The sequence below is a fragment of the Pinus tabuliformis genome, chromosome 7, assembly GCF_031772625.1.
Source record: "Pinus tabuliformis cultivar Carrire ecotype Pingquan chromosome 7, CPIR1, whole genome shotgun sequence".
Taxonomy (NCBI): Eukaryota; Viridiplantae; Streptophyta; class Pinopsida; order Pinales; family Pinaceae; genus Pinus; species Pinus tabuliformis.
In genome coordinates, this window is record NC_142293.1 from 310780070 (window position 1) to 310805155 (window position 25086).

At 38.3% G+C, this 25086-nt stretch overlaps 1 protein-coding gene across 3 annotated transcripts in view; it reads right to left on the reverse strand.

The window, feature by feature from the left end:
• Window positions 1–25086, reverse strand: part of LOC149247113 (protein SEMI-ROLLED LEAF 2-like) — a 336900-nt gene that overhangs the window by 306337 nt on the left and 5477 nt on the right. The gene's annotated exons all lie outside the window — the stretch shown is intronic.

Consider the following 25086-nt stretch of genomic DNA (forward strand, 5'->3'; position numbering starts at 1 on the left):
AATTAATTAACTTTAATTTACCACTTTTCTTAAGTTAGACTTAGAAATATTTTAATTATGGCAAATTAATTTAATTAAGGTGTTTCCCAAGCTTATCTCGCAAAACCTTTTCTGGGTTTTGGAGATCTAGTGTTCCTTAGCCTCTTAGCATCATCTAAGACTAGAACACTTGTCTAATGCTACCATATCCATCAAAAACTAACAAGGTGAAACCCCTTCCTTGTCTTGCTGTAATCATTGTACTTATTTTAGGATATTTGCTATTGTAACTTGTCGGTTATGCATGTTCACTCTATTTTTGAGAGCTGCTCTAGTTAGGAGTGAAGGTCAAGTGTGACACGTTTAAGTCCTCTTGATCTTGTGGTAAAATCAGATTTGAAGACTTCATGTATTGTCGGTTCTTCATTCAATAATAAAGCTGCCCCAATTTGTCTATTTCATTTATGGTTTTATATGTGGCTGTCCTTTAATTGTTCATGGTTGCATGCTTTTACTTGGCTGATTTTGTGATTGTTGTAAAAGCATCTTTGAAAGGGCCCTCCTAGTTTTCTGTATATTGCAGTAAATCCATGTGATTGGGTAAAGCGTGTTTATAACAAGCTAACTATGCCTCCTTTCGTACTGTTCAAACAACCCTGATAGTTGAACCTGTCTACATTACCCAGTTGGATAGACACTGGTCTTGGTAATCCACCGTCCCTTTATTTCTAAAGAGCAGCATAAATGATCTTTTCTAGGGTTTCCCCCCTTGAGCTGGAAAGAACTGAACTGAAGTGAGAGAGAATTGATCTGGTGACAGTGGGCAACTTTCCTAAGTGCCTCTGGGGCTGCACTTCATTCAAGGACTTGAATATCTTTGGGTGCAGGTCAAGGAGGTAACAGTGGTCACAGGACGCCATAAGCATTCATAAGCAAAGTGACAAGCCTGTGTAGTCTAGAAGGACAAAATTAATAATTAATAGATGTGAAAGATACAAGAAATGATGAATATGGTGCAGTCAAGATGTAAGAATAACTGCATGAAAATAATATTATGACAATGTAATAAGAGTCACTAGGGAACTCCACTTAGTGCTATTGTTAGCATATTATGTTATGATGTGATAAAGGCCAATATAACTGAGATTTATTATTAGGCTTGCATGGTTATGAAAATTCAGCAGATCAACTACCAAAATTTATGACTAAGAGGAAGACACTCATACTGTATGAAATTATTCCAATCATAATAAATCTATTTTCATAATATTTCCTATGCGTCTTTTCCCAATGGTGGTATCAGAGCAAGAAGGGCACCTATACCCTGTCTGAACACAAAGATCACAGATCATGCTAGAGAGAGAAAGGTGGTAAATAATAGACATTTTTTTTTATTTAGTCCAAAGTTAATAAATTTAATTCAAGTTTATGAAATATTTAAAAAAGAGCATAGGATGATTTGATCTAATAAAAGTAAAGGCAGAATAAAACCAATCACTATAACTACTCGAAGAAGGGAGCAAACAAAAAAAAATCCTTGCATGGTCCACCTTACCTTGAATGGCCTACTATGGTAGTTAGTACCAAATAAATGTAATGTGGCCTCATGAAAGAAGGTCCACTACATAGTTAGGAGGTTGTTATGATTAGGGTTCTTTTGTTCGCCCCTTTGAGGAGTTTGCTTTGTCCACCTTACCTTGAATGGCCTACTATGGTAGTTAGTACCAAATAAATGTAATGTGGCCTCATGAAAGAAGGTCCACTACATAGTTAGGAGGTTGTTATGATTAGGGTTCTTTTGTTCACCCCTTTGAGGAGTTTGCTTTGTCCACCTTACATTGAATGGCAACTCTAGGCCTCCTTGAAACGGTTGTGCATTAAGGTTTTAATGCACAGAGTTTACAAATTTAAATCCGAATCTGTGTTAATGATATTTCTAGGTGTAAATTCCAGATCTAGAACATGAATGAAAAGTCTCATTTAAAAGATATATAACTAGTATGAGGAAAAGACACAAACCATGCAAAATTTCTTGATTTTTTAATGCTAGAAAGGTGGATGATTTGCCTCTAGTTCAACTAAAATGACTCTCAATCTGATTTTATGATTTTAACTTTTTGACCAATGAAATATTCAAATATAAACCATAATTAAATTCCCTATTAAGATCGCACAAACAAGGGCCAAATCAAGCGAAACTCCCTAAGGTTTGAAGGGAAATTCAGTGATTTTGCTTGGGAGAGGAGAGTCAAACTTAAGGTATCGTATTTTGGGGGTATAAATGGCTTTAAAAGCAGTCTTATTTAGGATAATTTTCTTCTGTAAATACCAGATTGCAAAACAAAACATAAAAAGGTAAAATTAAGATTATTTGGGGTTTCTGGTCAGGATGAAAAGGGAAGAAAAACTAGTGCCTTTCTTTCGTTGGGCTATTCATCAAATGATCTAAAGGGAAAGTAAGGCTGCCAAACCTGTTGAAATGTGTAACTAACTTCGGTCTTCAAAAAATATGAAATGTACTTTTGATTCTTGTATATTGTAAAAAGAAAGAAAATGTATTATTGTTATTTTTGTAGCATGGGTTTCATGCTCAAGGTCTTTTATTTAGAGGTCAAGCACCCATTGAGTGCTTCTAGGGTTTGTCCTAGGATCAAGAAGTCAAAAGAGTCATTGTCATATGAAGAAGACCCCATCGGGCACATTGTAACTTGTAAAAAAGAATTATTTTTGTATTTAAAAGTGTCAAAATACCCTCCAAGACCAAGTCGGCCTCATTAGGGCATGTCGTCCTCCTTGGAAGCCTATATATAGGAGGGAACTCGACCTCCTATGGACACTCAATCATCTAAGCGAAGGAGAAGCAGAAGAAGGCTAGCGAAGAAGGAAGAAGGACGAAGGATGAAGGTTTGGGTTATTTCTCTCTCTCTCTCTCACACGTGCGAAGGAGGAAGGCTAGGGTTTTGATGTTGCAAGGTCGAAGTTGAGGAAATTGCAGAAAGAAGGTCAAAGGAAGGTCTATTAGGTCATCTACAAGCCCTAGAAGAAGGAGAAACCCAAGTGAAGGTCAAAGGAAGCCTTGGAAACCCAAAAATTGCTCACACGTGTGGAAGCAATCACTGTTGCAAGGGCCAAAAATTTCAAACCTGCAGTAGAGGCCGAAATTTTGTAGCTGGGGATCGAAGTTGTGTTGTTGGAAGAGATTTGATTAGGTTTGACTTGGACAAAGGAAGCACATCATCAAGAAGGTCTGACTTGGTCTTGGAAGGGTATTGGTCTTGGTCTAGAGGTCTTGGAATTCATCATTTGAAGAATCTATAAGAAGAGAAGAGATTTGCGGGTTTTCCTCTCAAGTGGAGAGGTTTTGGCCCTGGCTTGCAGCCTACATCCTGTGTTCTTGTGTATTGTTGATCTTCTTGTTTTGGTAGTTGTTTGATGATAAGAACAACATAATAATAAGAGAAGAAGCTAATAATCAAGAAAATTAAAAATACATCACAAGCAATTATCAAGTTGAAGAGAAATCATCTTAGTTGCAGCCCTTTAGATTTCTCAACAAAACCATAATGATCCAAAGGGCAAGTAAGGCTGTCAACAATGGATTTCACAAGTCCTAGATCTAGCAAGCAAATTACTACAAAATTGGAAGGGAGAGGCGTTCCCTAATCATACCACCTCCAAGACAACTGAAGTGCCTTACCTGAAAGTGAATGAATATTGCTTTTGTTCACAAGGAATAATAAGGTGAAGATTCACACACTTCATGCAGAGAAACAAAAGCTAAGGAACTTCCTTCTCCAAAATAGCAATACCACTCCTTTATGAGACCCTAATTATCTTTGACAAGTCCAAACCTGCGATAAAAACTCACTAGTATGCTTCGGGAATATTTGCCACATTTCAAGAAGAAGAAAGATGATCATCCATCACCACAAAACCTTAAACAAGAGACAATAAAAAAAGTCTTTATTCCAATAACTCCCAACAACTTTACAATAAGGAGGAGGATCTTATTTATAGATGAAGAGCTCAACAACCTTTACAATAAAATAGCATCACGCCTCTACCAACCCTAGATCTATGCTCCACAAACTAATATCCTTAACAAACTAGAAAGGATCTAGTCAACAACAAATATAATATGGTGGACTACGGCCACATGTATAATACAAGAGAATAGATGCCTCAACAGAGTGGACACCCTCCTAGAAATGTGTCCCACGTGTGAATCCAAGTCTCAAAAAGTCAGATGTCTTCAAGCGAGTGGTCAAAATGTGATGAAAATCTTCCCACAACAAAGTTTAAAAGCACCACAACTGTGTCAATTTTTGCCCAAATTTCTATTATGACCACATTTTGGAAATAACGTGGCCATTCTACATCTAATGGCACTAATTTGGCAAAATTTTGGCCATTGTCAAAAGATAATAGTTCCTGAAGCTAGGCCACCCTCAAATATGTGCAACAATCTCCTCAAAATGCTAAACAAGACTTCCACACATGCAAATCAAAGAAAATAGGAGGGTCATCCCCTCAAAATGCTCCATCGCACACTCAAATGCCCTGCACGTGTGAGAAAAAGGGACAAAGGGCCAAAAGGTGAGTCGCTCCTCAAAATCCTCAAACATCCCTCATAAATAATGCCAATTGAGTGGAAAATAGGCATGTGTGGTCCTCAAGTGCAACACCCTCAATCAAATGGTCAACGTCAACTGTTAATTTTAGGTATGTTCTATGCTAGAGCATTTTATTTAAATTTTCACAATTAGCAATCACATCAACATTAAAGTAAACTACAGATAGAACATAAATATAAATCGCAGAAGACAAGACGACACAAGATGTGGCGCCAGCCAGGGACAAACCCCACAATGTGGGGAAACCCTTGATCAATTCTTCTTTTATGTTCTTCAAAGTTTAGCATAGAAAGTGAGAGAGATAGTACATTTACAATAGAAGTCAACACTTTGACTTTTGATATCTACAGAGATCAGTTGAAGACATATTGCTTCAATTGATTCTCTAAGGTGACTCCTTCACCTATCATAGTGTTGCCTCTCGTTCATTTGCTGCACATTACCATGTGACACCTTGCTGTACTGTCACATGTGTTGAACCTTGATGACTGAGATGCTCTCATTTTCATGCTGCTCATCATGCTGCATCTTCCATGGTCTTATTCATCATCAAGTTGCCCATGCTCATGATCTCATTCATCATGATGATGCCCATGTCCATGATCTCATTCATCATCATGCTGTCCATGTCCATGATCTCATTCATCATCATGTTGCCCATGCTCATATCATAATACATCATTATGTTGCTCATGCTCATGATCTCATTCATCATGATGATGCCCTTTATCATTGTAACATCTAGCCTTGCTAACTACCCTTCAAGCCTTAAGGCTGCCTTATATGCCACGTTGTCACCTACAGTACTCAAAGGTTTGCATGTTGTCCATCTCACATTGTCAATAGTCTTCAATTAGTATAATGACAATTTCATTTCAATGCTTTGGCCCAAAACGTAAGATGCGTTCTAGCTGCATATATCTTGACAGCGTATATGGTGTTCTCCATCATGACAACGTTGTTCTCATGACTGCGTATATGGTCTGCATTATATGCATGAGTTTCCATGACTGCGTGTGGAGTTCCTTTGACTGCGTATCAATGTCTATCTGTGCAGAAAGGTTCTTCCCTTACTGTGGCTAGGTGACTCCATAACAAGACTGCGTTCCTCTTCTTTGTGACTGCGGCCAACTATGCTTCGGCTTCATTTCATGACTGCGGTTATGACTGTGTGAACAACGTATCTAGGTATCACATGAACAGAACTGCGATTCTAAGCTTGCGTTTCTTTCTTGACTCACTACTTTACCACTGTGGCTATCATGTATGCCTGCGGCTCTATCTCATACTTGCTCTCTCTATTGCAGCTACCCTTTATGACCTGCGTAGTTAGGGCTTGCGTATACGAGCTTCTTTAGTTAATGTATAAGGCTTCATGGATAGCAATATAAACTGTGTGGATATCTTCATTGCCTACTCAGCGTATAGGGTTTCCATAACTGTGCGTATATTATCTTCATGACAGCGTATACACTGTGTGGATGTCTTCATTTATTAACTGCATAAGGTCTCCCTCCTGTGCATATATTTCTGGGCATTTCAGCGTATATATATATATATATATATATATAATATAATATATATATATTTCCACTACTTGTGTATAAGGTCTTTTATGTATAGATTAGGGCATCATCTTGCAGCTGGGGCTCCTTCTAGGCCAGCGTATTCTTTAGTTCTCTCCTTCTCCAAAAACCCAAGACGTGGAGAGGAGATCACCTTAAGAATACATGTCTAAAATGACTTCAAGTCCTCATCAATTTATACTAAAAACGTAGATGATGAATAGACATGTCTATTGGGCTTCTGAGCCTACTCAAGTCGCTGGCCGACTTGACAATTTATTTTATAACATAAACAAATTCATAACTTCATAAATACTTATCGGAATTGGATGATCTTTAGATCAATCCTACACCTCTCTATGAGAGGGATCCAATAAATAAGATGACCCACATGGAGTTTGGCCCTAGTTACCAATTTAACTCAAATGCCTTGCAAGTGTGAGACAAAGGGACAAAGGGCCAAAAGGTGAGTCGCTCCTCAAAATCCTCAAACATCCCTCATAAATAATGCCAATTGAGTGGAAAATAGGCATGTGTGGTCCTCACGTGCAACACCCTCAATCAAATGGTCAAAGTCAACCCCTCAAATGAGTGACGATGTGGCACATGTGGGATCCCATGAGTGTACATGACCTATCACAACACTACATGCAAGTCTTACAATGCCCAAGGCAGATCACAATGCTCTAGGTAGTCATGGATCTCAATGCAAGTACACAAGTCCCAATGTAGGTATGCAAATTTTAAGGCAAGTACATTGATCCCAATGCAACATGAGCATGAGTCATGCCTCGATATATGTGTCATTAGGTGGAGAAAAATCAAGTATCATCCTTTAAATTCACAATAACTAAATGAATTTATACCACTCACCAAGTTTAACCATGGTGGAAACAACATCAACCATTATTAAATGTGATATCTCCTATAACAAGTAGTTCCTAGGACACTAGGTAAGAAGTTTATGATGTGATGGATGTGATGTTAAGGCAAGTAACTCCATGATTTGATTCTCATCGCCACATAAGGTTAGTTCAATATGTTCATCCACATGAATGCCTTTAAAGAGAAGATGGGCATTAACATCGAGTTACCATTCCTTATCCCGTTTTCTTACCTTTTGATTTACCTAATTGGTCCTAGCCCCTTTTCTTTCTACCACTTTTCTAGCCTTTTTCTTCATTTTATTGGTCCCTTCCTTTAGATATGCATTGTTAAGCATGGGACTTGGGGCATTGGGCCCTTTGCAAGGTGGCATGGCTCAAGCTTTTTATTTGGCCTTTTACTTTGACTCCATCAACCTCAAGCTTAGAGCCCTTTAGATGAAAAGGGGAATATTAAGTATGAACCTTGCTACAACATATGATAATTCAACCATGACCGAGAATACAAAATATGTGCATGGAAGTGATGGGGAACATGGCAAGGAGCGCAAGATGGTTAGAGATTGTTACCCACCGAAATGGGTGATCCCTAGGAGATATTTTTCCTCCTATTTGTTCAGCATGGATAGCTATGCCTCAGAGCTCTCCAGATACACCTCAATCAGTGCTTTCTCATCTAGCTTACTTCTTGAAGGAAGGTGGGTCATCTATTATAAGGTACACTTTCTATAATCATGTGCTTTCATTTAATGTTAAGGGCATTCTAGTATGAATCACAAGTTGAATTGGATAATTTGCCGCTCTTGATTGTATCCTTGTTCCCAGACTTCACCTTCGTGGTTATCCCTTGCCTCTCGTCCAATGTGACCTTCCTTGAGGCTTTCTTTCCACTATCCAGGAGGGGCACAAATAGGAAGTACTAACTAATGTAGTGTGCCCACGGTAATCCATGCTAATCACCTTTCATTGTCCCTTCATCCACCTCCATTATTCGGGATGATAATCATTTGTCACCAGTACTGACACCATTTATCCTCATCTTTGAGTAAGGGCCTGGAAACTTTGCCCTTAAGAGGTTGACACAACTAAAAGAATGTTAAAAGCAAATAGCCACAAAAGAAAGAAGATGTAAAATGCAATAGATGGTTGGGACAATTGACAACATGTGGACAAAGGCCTAGCCTGATCTCTAACCCCCTCATTAGCCCTTAGCTATTATCCCAGGATGGGAACCCAAGTAGGTTCTGATCTAATAAAGAATTGATTTGATTCTGCAGAATTTGCATGTGTCACTTGTGATTGAAATTGGTTGTTGTAATTTTTGCTTCTGTTGAATAATTATGTTAAGAACCTAGTTGTGCATTTATTCATAAGATTTTCAATCTACTAGGTTAATAAAGAGTCGAGTGGTGGTTTTAAGAAATTTACACACTATGTGAAGAAAATCACCATGCAATAAATATCTAATATATAAGATCTGGAAGACCAATTTGAAATGCTAATGAACAAGTGTGAACTAGAACACCATGCCACTAGGGAAGTGGTGCTCATGCTAAAATTTCTAGCATGTGATGAGAATCACGCGGTTAACTCTCACATAATATGTTGGGAAACACTCCCCTTTTAGGGTACCTAAACTCATTATTCAGTTGCAAATGGTGCTTCAAATGCCTACCTTGGTCCTAAATATATAGATCTATCAATATCCAAAATTCACCCACAAAACACACTACTACTAGTGAATAGGCAACCTTAAAACTATAAGTCATAACAAGCTCCTAAATTCTTTCCATGATGTTCTCCACAAAAGATAGAGTAGAGTCATTAAATAAAAGATGAAAGTAGTTGTCATCCCAAAAGTAACAATTATCCATGTACCACTTATCACAAAGATCTTCTAAATGATACCATGCACATCTTGCTTGGTTCTACTCTTCCTTGATGAAAGAGTTTGTAGAATCGATAATAGGGATATCCTTATATTTTTTTGTTACTATTTCATATCTTAGCATACCGTAGATATCATACACAAATCCTAGAGAACTTTTTCCAACAATAGTCATTCCTCCCATGGCATGGTCGACCAAATTATAATTCTTCACATCTATTAGGGTTTGAGAGTGAAAATTTGCAACAGATTTAACGCACTTGATATTGATCAAAAACACAACATATAATTATCAAATCAAAGCCCCAAAAATCCTTTGTCCAATGGCGGCGGTCTACCAACAAATTGAGCACCCTATCAAAAAATATTTAATCTACAGTCCACATGGTTGTCAAAGAAAATCCTAAAATAGGTGATTTTAAATCAGCAATATCTTCTCTTCCCAAACTTCAATTTAGACGATTTATTTATTTATTTATTTTGCAATCGATTGTTTTTCTGAGAGGAACTCAAAGCTATCTTTGCTTTTGTCAAATTTTGTATACAAATCTACAAGTGTCAAGAATAGATTCAATGTCATGACCCTCTTTTTTTCTTTAAAAACATGCAAAATAGGGGAAAATTTTCCTTTTGGCCCTTAAAGAATTCTAATACCACTTCTTATGTACCTTAGATCTGAAAGTGTTATTACATAAATGATATCCAAGAATAAGATGGAGAATCTCCTTGACTTTATTCATAGAAGAATCCTTAAGGAAGGGCAACACCTTACAATTGATCCTTTTATGGAAGAAATCCACTCTTGTTCACTTGCCTCTTCAAGAGGGGAACCTCCCAATCAGTTAATTCCAAATACAATACACTTCCACACCTATCATAAGGAGAACCTGTTAATTTTGTAGCCTCGGAAGGTCTTGTACATTGGCTTGGTGTCTTAGCATATGGAAGATATTTGATTGCCTCCTTAGGTGCTTGCTTGGTGGAGCAAGTGATATTATGATTTCTTTTCTAAGGCTAGCTTTGAAAAAGTACAATAATTGATCTAAATAATTATTGTGGATTATTAAGCCAAAGTTCTAAGGATAAATAATAAAAGTATTTAAGTGACTTAAATATAATCTCAACCATTGATCTCAAGTGAGGCTTGGGATTTAAGCTTAGCTATTGATCACTTAGGAGATTAGGGTTAGGGATTTTTGGCTGAATGAAATTATAAAATAAACCTAAGGGAGAGGAAGCAATTTTGTTACGAATATAATTCATATAAAATAATATAAATAAAAATAAATGTAAATAATAAATAATCAAAGTAGTGATTATTTTAATAGTCATTAGTTTAATGAAAAGGCATGTCTAAAAAGACATGCCCAGTCATCAAGGGGCACCTGCCTAGGTATATATGCAGGCCCTCATTGTAACATTCAATCATCCCTGTACATTTTCATATTATTAATAAAATATTATTTACAATACATTTGTGTATTTACATTTTAAAGCACAATAGCTCATAAGTTTTGTTGCTTCAGTGGTATCAGAGCCATGCGAGCCTTTGGACGTTATCCGCCGCACAATCTACCATTAAGTTTAGGTCCTGAAATCATGGAATTAAGTGAATATCATAAACCTCTAATTAAGTTGTTAAGTGAAATTCGAGAATCATTACAACAAATAAAAAGATCATTTGCAGAATATGCAGCATGTCTAAAGCAAGAAAACCTTGACATGAAAGAGACTAATGATAAAGAATGCTCTAACCAAGAAAATGGTGTTGAAAATGTTGAACTAGGATCTCCTCGTGGTGACATGAATGAGATTCGAGAATGATAATCAAAGTGGGTATATGATAGTTGAGGATGAAATTAGTGAGGGAGAATCTTCTAAAAGTGATGACGAACCAAAAACCCAAAATGGCAACCAAGGCCCAATAACCAGTAAAGGTTGTTCTGGCCAAGCCATATAAGAAGGGTACAAGCAGCAGTGAGGAAGAAACCTCTGAAAATGATGAAGAAATAAAACCAAAAACGATAAGCAAGATCCAGCAACCAACAAAAATTACAAAGAAAGAGAGCAACAGTGAGGATAGTTCAAATGAGAGTGATGATGAACCTAAAGATAAACATAGAGTCACTAAGGGTTCTAAACGAGAGGAAGACAGTGATGAGGCAATGGAGGATATGGATGGCCAAACTCCAGCTGCAAAGAAAACTTTGGCGACTCCAAAATATCAGAAGGATCAAGCTTTTATGCCAAACATGTCAAAGACTCTTGTAACTCCTGGAACAAGGACACTTTTTGTAGGAAATTTGTCGTGTTGATTTGGGGTAGCATTAGATGTGCTCTAGCCACGAAAATTGGTGGAAAGGCTAAAGCACATGAGATCTCCAATACCCAAAAATGGTTTGCGCAGATTATAAACAGTTTCGGAGATATTTAAAATTTTAATATTTTTAATGGAGTCCCTAAGTCTAAACTTAGGGAAAATAAAATATTAATGTGAATTAATATAAAACTGTGTTAGAAGGGTCCAAAAGTCATGGATCAAGCCAGAGTTAATCTTAGCCGTTGATTACGGACTTAATCTCGACCGTTGAATTGTCAACAAGAAAAGTATAAGAGGAGGCTCGAGGGTCACTTGGAGAACCAGTGTTACTTGGGAGCGGGAGCGAAAACGAGTGCAAGAGCGACATTTTCAAAAGCTCCCTGTTTGGGAGCGAATCCCGTAGCGATTTTTATATAATATTTTTTATATTTTGATACATATATGCCAACAAACATGTAGAATGATGAATTAGATATAAAAAACATATAAACAAACAAACAAAAAAACATAGATTGATCATTGAACCATATAACATCAATCATCTAGAAGTTATAATCTTCATCAACCACATCCACAAGTTAGTAACATACAACTTATTGAGTCTCGTGAATCATGATTCATCAATCTTAAAGTTTCAACTTCAAGCTTTCAAAATTGAAAATTCAATATATAACATTTATCATCATTGATCACCAAAGTTGTACTTGTAAGCTAAGTTTAAACTTTAACCATTACAAGAAATAATATCTAACATGAAATGAAATGTTATAAAATGAATTATGAAATGAAATGAAACAACTTTCACGAAGCATCATATTCATAATTCAGAATCATTACCAATGAGTTATAATTGTCAACTTCAAACTTCAAACTTAAATTGCCACAGTCATATATTGTTTACAAAAAATATCATTATGATATGAAAGAGTCAAGACTCAACAGTTATGAAAACTAATAGAAACAAGAAAAGACAAGTAAACTATAAATCTATTATCTACTACTTCATGTGGCCCTTGCCAAAAGAAGTGTCTGATGTATGAGCAGGTTGTGGTGGTCTTCTAGGAGTCTCCTCCCGCACAGACCGACAACCAGAACCAAAAGGCACATGCCCTCCATGTGAGGGTGTAGATGGAGGCGGCGACAGCAAAGGAACAAGACTCGAAACTCGAGCACTGCTATTGTATGGTGGAGATGGCATGGTTGTTGCTTCATCTTCCTCTCTCATAAGTTCCGCTTCCAGTTCTTCAAGATGTATAGTGCCATCCTCCAAATTATCATCCTCTGGGTAGTTGTCCCAAATTTTATATGTTGGATCCTCATAAACCTGATCACAGTAATGAATCAACAACCTCAAGTTGTAGTGCACATAAACCAAGCTTTCTGCCCGTTTTCATTGAGTCTATTTCTTTTCACATTATGTATGAAACTGTAGGTGCTCCAACACCTCTCTGCAAAAGAAGTATTTACAACCTGTGAGAGAACTTTTTTTGCCAATTTTGGCAAAAGTCCATGGCAACCATATGATTCCCACCATGTGAGAGCATCAAATCTATCTCTATCTTCCATTGCATGAAAGGTACCAAACAAACTAGTGCCACTGAAGTATCTGCCTAATTCAAGGCGCACACTAGCACATTCCTCCTTGTCAGGTATCAACTTTTCTAATGCTTGCAAATATCCTGTAGATATCTCTTCATCTATATGGGGTTTGACCCTAACCCCACCCCCTGGTGCAGGTTGGCCCAAAAAAGATGTAGAGTAGTATTTTGGCATAAGGATATACGCCAAGCAATGTAGTGGAACATTAAGTTTATCCCACCGTATACACACACAATCGTGAATCAGTTTATACAAGTTGGGATCATTGTTATGAACAATATCTTTTATTTGCCCCAACATGGTATCCATCTGCTCATACACCTTGCCAATCACTGGTTTATCTGTATCTGCAAACCGAATCATGTGATAAATGGGCTTGGTGAAATCCAATACTTGCCTCACATGTGCCCAAAACATACCATCAAGAGCGGCCTCCTCCACCTGTTCAAAACCTTGCCTGTCAATTGCATTTGTAGCCCTTTCCTATAATACCTGCCAGTGTGGACTTGATACCATGCTAGCCAATGACTCTTTTACCTTCAAAAGGCGCCTGAAGGTGAGGTAATAGCTAACAAATCTAGTCCTCGCAATCTTCAACAACTCCAATCTTGAGTGACTGCAGAAAAGGCCATGGGTATTGCTATGATTTGTAATAAATTTTATCATTTGTTTGCCTCTCTTGTACAAATCACCAATCCATTTGTATTGTTCGTTTTTGTTCTTAACAAAATCATGCATCAAAAGGTTCATTGTGTGAACCAAACACCCAGACCAAAATATGTTGGGGTATTTATCCTCAATAATTGCTCCCGTTGCCTTACAATTAGGAGCATTATCAGTGATGACTTGGATGACATTGTATGGCCCAATACAGTCAATTGTTTCAAGTAATGCTTCTACAATGTTGATGCCGATCTTGAACTTCTCTGAGTATTCATATGCTAAAAGAAAGATGGCACCACTAACAGACACAGCAAGAACATTTATCAATGGCTTACCTTTTACATTTGTCCATCCATCAAATACAATGGACACCCCATGTTCAGTCCAAGAACTTGTCATTCTATTCAAAGAATGTGATATTTTTGCTTTTTCATGATCAAGTCCAACGGTTCTTGCCTTGTCATACCCAGGGCTCTTGTATCCTTTAGGGGCATCATTTATGGCATAAACCATTTCGTGCCAATAAGGTGAGCGAAGAACATTGTATGGTATCCCACATGCATAGAGAAACCTGTAAACTTTTGAATCCACATCATTCCTACACCCTTCATCAAGGAAATCTGATATGCTTCTAGACCTTAAACTTGGTGACCCTGTGCCTCCATATCCACTGCCTTGGGAGGATGCTGAAGGAGTTCTTTGTGCATGTGATTGTGAGCTTGGTTCAAAGAAACCCTTTGATTTTTTAGATTTGTATTGGGCTTCCTCCTCTTCCCTTATGTATTTGGCTCTATCTACTGCTGACACGCCTCAACAAGTTTTGGTTCCTATTTGTTCATTTCCAACCCATGGCCTTTTCCCGCAGAGGTGCTTTCTAGCACGGGTGTATGAACCTGTGTAATTATTGTTGTGTTGGGGGCAATGAAATTTAGTGGTTCCACCCCCTTTCCCTGCTTCAGGCCTATTAACATATTTCCACAATGGAGTTCGGTCTTTTTTAGTTTTTTTAGCTGACTCATATTCACTCTCCTCCAACTCCTCCTCACCGGGGTTTTCATCAAATCCACTATGACCCCCTTCTTCATTTTCAACCCTCCTTTTTCTACTCTCCAACACCATAATAACCAAAAAAGGAACCAAGAAGAAGAAAATGCCAAGAAATATAACCATGATGTTTGAATATGCAAAAAAATGGAATGGGAATGGGAATGGAAGAAAAAAAATTATTTAAATTTTATTTATTTAGTAACGATTCATGAACATTAAAAAAAAATGATAGAACCTACCTCTTTGGCCTCCAATCTCCCCTCCTTGCTTTCTCTTGCTCCTTGCTCCTTGGCACTAGCTCTCTCCTTGCACCTTGCTCCTTGCTCTCACTCTCACTTGCTCTCCCTTGCCCCTCACTCTCTCTTGCTCCTCACCCTCTCTTACGCTCCTCTTGTCGTCACTCTCACTCTCTTCTAATTTTCTAAAATAATGAAAGTGGTTGGAGGGAGGGTTTATTTATATTCCCTCCCTCCCTCCCTCCCTTCCCTCCCTTCTTTCCCCCAAAACTAGCGACGCCTTTTTTTCTGCCGCTTGCCTTTTTTTTTTTCCGACCGGGAGCATTTTTTATAGCCTGAGAGCGGTTGGGAGCGATCGCTCCCCGACCGCTCCCGAGATATAAAAAACGCTTCCGAAGCCGTCGCTCCCTACTTCGCTCCAGCAATAGGCAGGGAGCAGAAATTTTTTTCCAGGAGCGCGCTCCCGAGTCGCTCCCACCCGAAGCGGGGATTAGGAGCGGGATCGAGGGGGGGACGCTCCCCCGCAACACTGTGGAGAACACACCAGAGTGATCAGTCATTTAGTTTGCTAGAGCGGGGTTGCTAAGCAAAGTTGAATCAGTGATCAACAGCGAGGGGCAGTGAGTACGAGGCAGAGAGACAGAGACAATATTGAGAGACCAGCGCAGAAGCAGAGAGAGTGAGAGCAGCAGCCAATCCAGGCTACGCAGAGCCCAACAGAGACAGCACAGAGGCCAGAGGGACTACGTCATCCATGCAGAGGTTACTGGAGTGATGTAGAGGGCCCTAGAAGCTACGCAATGCCTTAGAGGGCTGACGCAGAGTGTCTTGGGGCTGACACAGGTCAGCAGGAGGCTGATGTAGAGGCCAGAAGGGCCAGCGCAAAGCTTCAGTTAAGCCGGAGAGGGTTTCGAGGGACAGGTTTTCTGAATACCTGTTTCTGAATAAAGAGGTATTGTTGCCGTGTATTTTTCTCTGTCGAGTGAGCCGATTAGGCACCCAGTTGTACTCAGAAAGACTGCATAATAATATAACCCTCAGAATAGCTGCATTGGTTTTCCCGCATTGTGTTTTTCCGAGGACATTTGTCCAAAAATAACAGTGTCACTTGTGTGCTTGTTTTCTTTCAGTTGATGATCTATAGATGTTGAGACTGTACTTGTGTTTATTTTCAGTATTTATATGGTTAAATAACTTGTTAAGTAATTAAACAAGTACGTGAAATAAACCGAATAGTACAGTAAGAATTTCTAACAGGTTAGAATTAGAAATTCCAACATGTCGTACTCTAATGTAAAGGATGATGGCTCCCTTACAGGTTTTGCAAATGTGAAATTTGCAACTGAAGAAGTAGTTAGGCAGGCAATGGATAAAAATGGGCAAGATTTATTAAGGCGTCCTGTCAGACTTGATCATGTTGCAGACTATGGAACTCCTGCATCAAAGCGGAATTGGAGTAATGACAGTGACCAACAGGGACAGAAATCTGCTTGTACTGCTTTTGTAAGGGGATTTGACAAATATCAAGAGAACAATGATATTTGAAATAGCTTGACAAAGCCCTATGGAAAATATGGAAATGGTTTCAAGACAAGTACAATGTGATTAGGAGCCGAGGTTATCGTTTTCACTACTACCAACCAAAATGGTGTTGCAACTCGAAGTATTGGTCTTGTTTCAACTGCATTCATGAGAGAGATGGGTTCTAACCAGTATATCTTCCCTATGGTGGATTACGAAATTTCAAAAGTCCAACTAAAAAAAGTTGTTTCGTGAAAATGAGGATTGGGGATATAAAATGTTAGCTCTTATGGAGTGGTCTCCTTACTCAATAGAAGAAGAATTACTAAAACAATTTGATGAGGTGAAACCCCATGGAACAAGGATCATTATTTACAACTTGTGGTGTCATGAAGATGGACAAACAGAGCTTGATTTTGAGTCAGATAAAGAGGGTATTGTATTGAGAGGTATATCCAAAATTAAATCGAAAGATCCAAAACAATTAATTGAAAATCACATATCAATGCGCCTTCACTACTCCTTACGTGCATATTCATCTATTCTGTATTGAAGAATGCACGATGATTTTAAAATCATTTTACGTGGAAAAGAACTACAACATTATAGTATCAGTGAAGATCTGAAATTCACTAAACTTGATTCATACAAGCCACAAATTAGTGGAATGGAAGAGGTTATCACCAATTTGATTAAGGAGGCTCAAATTTTCAGGTTTGTCCAAGATAATTCATTGTGCATAAAATATTCAAAAACCAATTCAAGCGTTGGTGATGGTTTAGTGGAAAGATTATCCAGAAATTTGTGTTAATATTTGATTGAGAAACGGATAGAAGTAAAAGTATTTCCATTTTCGTTATCCAGAATTGTGAGAAAACAATGACTGCGTCTTCGTTAAACAACAGAAGCAGCCGCCTTTTTTCACACAAACGAATGGAAGGAAGAGGAAGTCGAATTCTCAATGCTGGAAGATAGCCAAATCCTGACAATGCCTCTAATAATAGAAACAACTTGTCAGATATTACAGATTGGAATGAAGTTCATAACAGACGTGATGCAAATTACAGGCACATTCCTCCTTTTTGGATGTGTGTGACGAATAATTTTGACTTCGAAGATGAATCTGAAGATGAAGAAGGTTTGTTCGCAATAATTTTCGATGAAGATAGTGATCTCTTGGCAACAGCGGATGGCCCGGTAGACAGAGCAGTCGTTGAATAGTTGCATTGGATAACAATTTCAAAGGACCATATAAATATTAATAATAACAACAATAGCAATTTAATCTGTCAAATTTCCCTGAATGATTTTCAAATAGCTAAAGAGGCACTTCAACTCCCATGCAGTGACATGTTCCACCAACGTTGTATGTTCCCATGGTTTCGATTCAATTACCTGTTATTGCATAAATATACGTTTTTTATTACGTTTGACATCATTGGGTGCCTCTTGAAAATATGTGCATCTATCAACAACGTTTTCTCAACTCCATTGTTGTCAGGTCTGCTCGTTCCTATGGAATGGTTAGTGTATAGCCCCGACATGACTATAGAGGCAATTGAAAATGATAGTTATGCATTTGACGTCATAAATGTGGGCATGGAAGAGCGGTTAACCAAGGCCAGATGATTCTTCTGGACAAATTGCGAAGGTTTTGTTAAAAGTTTACTGTTAAAAATAATATGCAAGGGCAAGACGAGCCAGGAGCTCGTGTTGCGTTGTGGGGAGATAGTGTGTTTCAAGGATTTGCCCCCTTTGCTCCAGTGCACCTTGCACTGAAATTGTCATGGCCCAAATTTTTTCAAGGTTGTGATAGAAAGCAAGAGAACAATATTTGCATGGAAAGAAAGCGAGATCCATGAAGTTGAGAAAAAGTTGGGCTTATCACATAAAAACACTTTGAAATGGATTAGTTGTACGCTTTCGTAGACAATAGGACATTGGTCAAGATAGAAGACACGACGGTATATTAACAAATACAAGAAGCTAACAAACTATAAAGTACTTTATAAAATGATTATAATTTAACTTTTATTAATTATAAAGCTATATTATGATAAATTTTTATAAAGTTACTTAAAAAAATAATAATAATAATTAATATTTATATAATAAAATTTAAAAATAAAAATAAAAAATAAAAAATCAAGAGGAAAATGGATTAAGCTCAACAGTACCACTTACACATGTCGAAATAAGTGGGCAAGGTGAAGGAACTTGTCAGCAATTAAGCTTTGAGGACAAAGCCTTTGAAGAAAGGGGCAATGTTACGAATATAATTCATATAAAATAAAATAAATAAAAATAAATGTAAATGATAAAAAATCAAAGTAGTGATTATTTTAATAGTCATTAGTTTAATGAAAGGGCATGTCTAAAAAGACATGCCCAGCCATCAAGGGGCACCTACCTAGGTATATATGCGGGCCCTCATTGTAACATTCAATCATCCCTGTACATTTTCATATTATTAATAAAATATTATTTACAATACATTTGTGTATTTACATTTTAAAGCACAATAACTCTTAAGTTTTGTCGCTTCAAATTTTCTCTAGAGTGATAAGCTTGGCTAGACTGAATAGAAGTGAGGAGAAGTGCAACAGGGAATTTCAAAATAAAGGAGGTTGAGTTCAGGAAAGAGGGAGCCTGAGTTGCTAAAGAAGAGGGTCGAATTGTGGAGGAGGCTAAATTATCCAAGGAGGCCAATTTCTCTAGTGTGCATGGGTTGTACGAGACAGGGAGAAAGGGATGTTGATTTGTTGGTGGGACAAGTTAATTCTCCAGGACCGATTTGCTTCAAGCGGTTCGATTTCCAGAGGCCGAATTCTTTGAAGTTGATTTTCCAAATGGGACCGAGTTTCCAGGTGCCCAACAACTGGATGTTTCTACGTATTCTCTGTGGATCGAACCCAGAATTTTCCCAAGAAATTTAATGAAGGAAGATTGTGTTGGGTGTAAATTTGTTATTGTGGTGTGATTGATCTCTTCATTTTATTTCCACTGCATTTTAAGTTAATATACCAGTGTATTTATTTTTTGGCAAATTCAAAAATATTTGAGATAAATATTTTCTAGGGTTTTAATAAATTGTTGAAGTAAAATAAATCAGATTTGGTATGAGAAAAACTGATAGAACTCCATTCTTATTTATGGCTAACAAGAGTGCCTTAACCATAAAAACCTCCTATCTACCTAGTATACCTTTAATGAGGCCCCCTTACATTTATTCAATACTAACTACCATAATGGGCCTTAATTAACAAGCATATTGGACCTAGTCCACCTTACATTGAATGACTTCCATTATTCTTACTCTAGCATGGGCCCTTTGACCACCCATTAAACCCCTGTGGAGGATCCCAACATATTCGGATTCCTCACAAATAAATGTTTCTAATGAGACTAATTTCATTGACGTGCAACAAATTTTTCTTTTTAGCTGTGCCTATTTTTAGGCATGTTATAGTTAGTAACAATCCCATAGTGGTTCCCTTGATTTTTCATCTTTCCTAATTTTTAGGATTTGTACAAATATTTTTTGTATGCCTATATTGACATTACTATTTTTGGCAAGTGTGGGATTCTAAACTCCTTATTTCAATAAGCAATCATGAATGGGTTTGAATTGAGCAAGTGAAAATGTTTTGGAGCGACACGCGACAATCATTAGGAGGGTTGTCTCATGAGGCAAACCCTAGGTCTTTATTGATATAAAGTTTATTCATCTCCCAAACCCTAGTTCAAACCCCTTTGGTATTTTACCATTTGTTGAATTTGTCTAGCCCAAGCTATATCCTATCCTTTGACTTTAGCTCTAAAATTGCCAACTTTAGTTCTAAATTTGCCAGTGGATGACCCTTTACAATTTTTGGAACTGTTGTTGCACAAACTAGCAGGGCTTGTGAATAGGCAAGAGCTATAGGGCACAACAACACTTGGGACATAGGAAATAGGCCCACTATCACCGCAGGCTAAGTTCCCTACTCTTCTCGGATTTTCACCAACAGGAGGAGTCCAGTGATACTCACTTGTGATAGATGTGTATCTATGATAGGTTTGGAGTGAGGCAAGGTAGCTCATTCAATGGAAAGGTTCTATGAAAGAGCAAGCTTTGGGAGAAGATATCAAGACTTTCCACGAAAAAACCCTTGGAAAAGATCCTGCACGAGACCTAAGGTTGAAATTTGAAACGATATACATGCACATCCAAGGTCAAGGTAAGAAGAGAGAAAAGGCAACGAATGATTTACTTCAACAAGTACCAAAGCAAATGCCTTCAAAGAATCCCCAAGTTGAAGGATTAGCTTCTAGGGTTCCCTCTTGATGTGACAGCTAGGGCATCAAATTTATGGAGATTCCATTGTGGGAATTCCTCCAAAACTTGAGGATCCCTAGAGGAGACACTAAGGAAGAATACTATCCAAACGAAATTCAAAACGTCCTCCTCCAAAAGATTTCGCACCAAGCCCTAGGGGAGCCTCCTTATCCTTAAGGGGACGAAAACAAAGGTGAAAAGAGAGATAATTCTTGAGTTTTGAGTGATCACCAAGGATTTAAGATCAGTGCCTAACCATTGGGAGGCTATGGAGTCAAGGATAATCTCAATATTGGCAACTCGCTCTTTTAAGGAGACCTAAAGGAAGCAGCTTTGCTACCCCTAATGGAAGCAACTTCACTACACCTTTAGATATTTATACTTCAATGACACTTGTTAATGGAGTTTCAAGGATGCAAATGCAATAAATCCCCTAGGAACATTCATTCATTCACTATCTATGAGTAATACATGCAAAATTTCCCAATAGTTACAATTTTAGAACAATATTTCATCAATTAGGGCACATTAATAACCATGAGACAATATTCCATGCATTAGACATTAACAAAATCAGAAATTCATCAATAAAGAGCACTTACAAGATAGTGAAGAACATATCCATCCATAACAATGCCAATTAGAAGCTCCAAGAAAGATAGCGAAATTATCCAAACATCAAAATTCATCCAAAATATCCAAAAACCATCCACAAATTGCAGGTCCGAAAATCTCTAATGAGGTATCGAAAATCCCATGTGTGACGCTAGGATGAGACTAGGTCACTCCTATTTATACAAGAATTATGAGTTCAAATTATGAAAGGCAAAGCTCGTTTTTGTGCCTAATGTGCTAAGTAACCCACCCATGGTTACAAGCCAACCATGATAGCTTCAAAATAAAATAGAATTTCCCTCCTAAGCCCACGCAAGGCTAATGTCATGCATGTGTGGAGGCCTAGAGGGGCAACGTTGAGGCAACATGTGCTAAAAATGCGAGAGAGGACCTCAAAAATCATGATGAAGAGGGCCTCAAAAATCATGATGAAGAGGGTGGTACCCTCCTTATGCTGCAAAACATCTCAAACCCCTATTTGGGCTTTGTGGGCTCCACATGGGTCTCATGAGCCTCCAAGTGGCTCAAGATCAAGTCGATGCTCCATCAATGAGGGCTAGAAGATGACACATGCCCTCTCATGACTCCCTAGGAAAGACATAACCTCTTATGGGGCTTGGAACAGCTGCCAGTGTCGGATGCAATGTGTAGCCGGCTGGGGCAACGTCATCCAAGTGCATCATCATTCTCTGAATAACTGGGCCATGAGCAAGAAAATGGTGGTGTTGAAAAAGCCCATAAGCCAATCGTGTGGAAATCAATGCTTTGCATGAATGGAGGCCCATGGCTAAGCCCAACCTACAAATGCCATTGTGATCCTCAAGAGGGCTTGGATCCTGTATAGGGAGGCCAAGTCCAAGATGAAAACCCACCTGCAATCCTGTAATCCAATGCGTCTCCTCACCTTCCAATACAATGATTCATTAGTGCAACTAAGTTAATAAGCTTGTTAATCAAGGGCATAAGTGAGAACTTCATAATGGGTTTCCCTTCCAAATCTGGAGCTTTGAACATGTACTATTGTTACCTTCCTGGGTAGGGGAGGTTAATAAACCACCCTATTAGGTGTTCCCAGCCCCTAAAGGGAAGCACATGTCCAAGGTACATCCTTCACATGGTAGGTATCATGTGAAGTAATGATGGAATGGAGTGGGGACAAATGGGAAGGCTCCAAGCCACATGCTATGGGACAAGGGTATCTATGATGAAGAGAGGCCATACCTTGGCTATAAGAATGTAGGAGGGAGCAATCGTGGTACATGAGTTACCCCGGCCATCTTTTGCATTTTGTGGTACATATTTTGTTGTATGTGGCCATATTATGCTTTTATCTTCTTTTTTTTAGTTGCATCAACCTCTGGGAAACATTCCAAGCCCAGCCCAATGTGTGGACAAGGGAAAGGGGAGGCTAACACCTTGTGGACCCAAATGGACAACTGTGGACCCAGATAGGGAAAATGTGAAAAGATCTTGTAATGAGCAGAGGGAAGTGAGATATATGGTATCGGGAAGTGGGACCACACACCAAAATCAAGGTTCCCCATGTAGTGCCACTCCTAAAGCTAATAGCCAATAAAGGAGATCCCACGGGACTAGGATTTAGGATTAACCCCCTAGTTGAGGCAAGGGAACAAGAGTACAGTCAAAGCCCTTCCTTCTTCCAAGTCACCCAACAATCCATGCCCAAGTGTGCCCAAGAAAAACAAGCATAAACACCCAATTACATAATGAAAAATCATAACTTTGGGATTGGATGGCCCACCTTCAAACATACTATCATGACAAATGAGCCAGGATACGCAACGATTGGCTCAAGTGGCAGAGAAAAGTAGCACATCAAAGCTATCAAGTGCTTGTCAAGGGGTTGTTGGTTGTCATCTGAAGACAAATCTAGGAGAAAAATTCTCCTATGGGGTCACCCACTGGTGGTAGGTAACAAGAACCTAAGTCACCTTGCTAAACTTGGCTAGCTAAAAATATGAGTTCGACTTACTATCTTTGGTCAACTAAAACCTTGGTATTTTCAACCAAGTTGACCTCGTCATCCAATTTTTATGTGAGTTTGCTTTAAAATCCTAATATGATGTATTATTCTTGGGTAGCATGTGTGATGATGCTAGATTTATCAAGCTCCAAACCTATACTTGCATTGCGATTTGTGCTAAGCCCTAGTTTGCCTTATTGTTCAAGAAACCTAGCCCTATAAGTAATCTTTGATCATATTTTTTGAAGGTTTTGATCCCTTTTCCTATTGAGAAGGTATGTGACCTGTGTAGAATCTCTGAGTTATCACTCTTACTTTGTTCAAGTAGTAAATTCATGAAGGCAACATATTAACAATGTTCCATGGGGATGCATCCCTCGGGGTGGGGTGTGCCCCCCACGTTTCCCACCCTCCAAGGACAGGCAACACCTAGGGAAAAAATTTCCTGCATCCCCCTTTGGGGGAAGCTCAAGGAAATGGATGGGGGTGCATTTCCCAAAAATAGGAACGTTTGGGCACCCCTCCCCCATAAGGGGGGGGGCCCTCCTAGGTGCTCCCTCCAATATTTTTTGTCCAACGAACAATGAAGATAGAATAAAAATAGGGGATAGAGCTTTGAGGAGTCTATAACCTTGGTAATTAATGGTAATATTATATTCTTAAAGTAAAAGGATAGAAAAGGTAAGATAAATTTTTAACATTACCATTAATTATTTCAGGATGTTTGAGAATGGTTCAAACCTCATCAAACTTCATGTGAAGTAAGTAGAATTTCATATCCCATTTAGAATTCAATAAACTTAATAGTTTTCAAGATTCTGGGATTGGTAGGATTATAGCATTGCCATTGAACTGCACAATGATGAATTTGCATGGGATAGATTGTTATTGTTGGGATTTTATCATTATTATTTACAAGGGATCCCAACGTCCCCCTATCCCCCTTCAATTTTCCTAAAATTTAAGAGTGCTCCCGCACATCACCTTTGTGCGTCTCCCTACTACCATGCTCACCTGTCCCAAAAACTTGGTGGAACATAGCATATTAATCTGGAGGGAGTCGTACTTGTCAATTTGTATAACAACCAACAGTGGGTAACATGCTTATCTTATGTGTTAGCCCCAAAATTCAAATCAATTTGTGTAGAGCCATATTTGAGGTTATTCTCATCAAATATTAGCATATGTGGGAGAGATTGATGCTCGGTGAGTTTCTCATAGGACGAGAGAAATGGCACCCAAAAATTACAACAACAGCACATTTAATTTGAAGCATGAACCTATTGTTTGAGGGATCTGAATTGGTGGCCAACTAAATAATTTTTTATGGAAAACACTTTGATTTGGCCTTGAGGAGGTTTGTATTAGCATGCTTAGCATCCAAAGCATTGAAAGAAGTGTTGTACTAGAATATATTCGTTCTTGGCCTAAGATGAAACAAGTTGGTAGCATGTTTTTTCAAGTGTAAGAATAAATATCAAGACTATCGTGTAGCACATTTGGAATTTGCAAGAAAAGTATTTTAGAGAAAGGTTAAGTTAAACCTTTTATGCACACTTTCAAGCCCCTTGAGAAGATGATATTGCAATGTGTTTCATTATGAATACACTATTAAATCCCACATTAAAGGGAAGATTCTACATTTTTTTTCCTTTTTTTTGTATAGTGGGGAATTGGTAACTAGAACACGTTATCATCTGCGCCACCAAATAACACATTGCATTGTTGCCACTATAACCCCTTGGCCCGATATAATAGCTCGCAAACCATATTGGGTGGTTTAGCCAGGATTCAAACCAAGGTGGGCAACATTAACTCAATTAGTTCCAACCA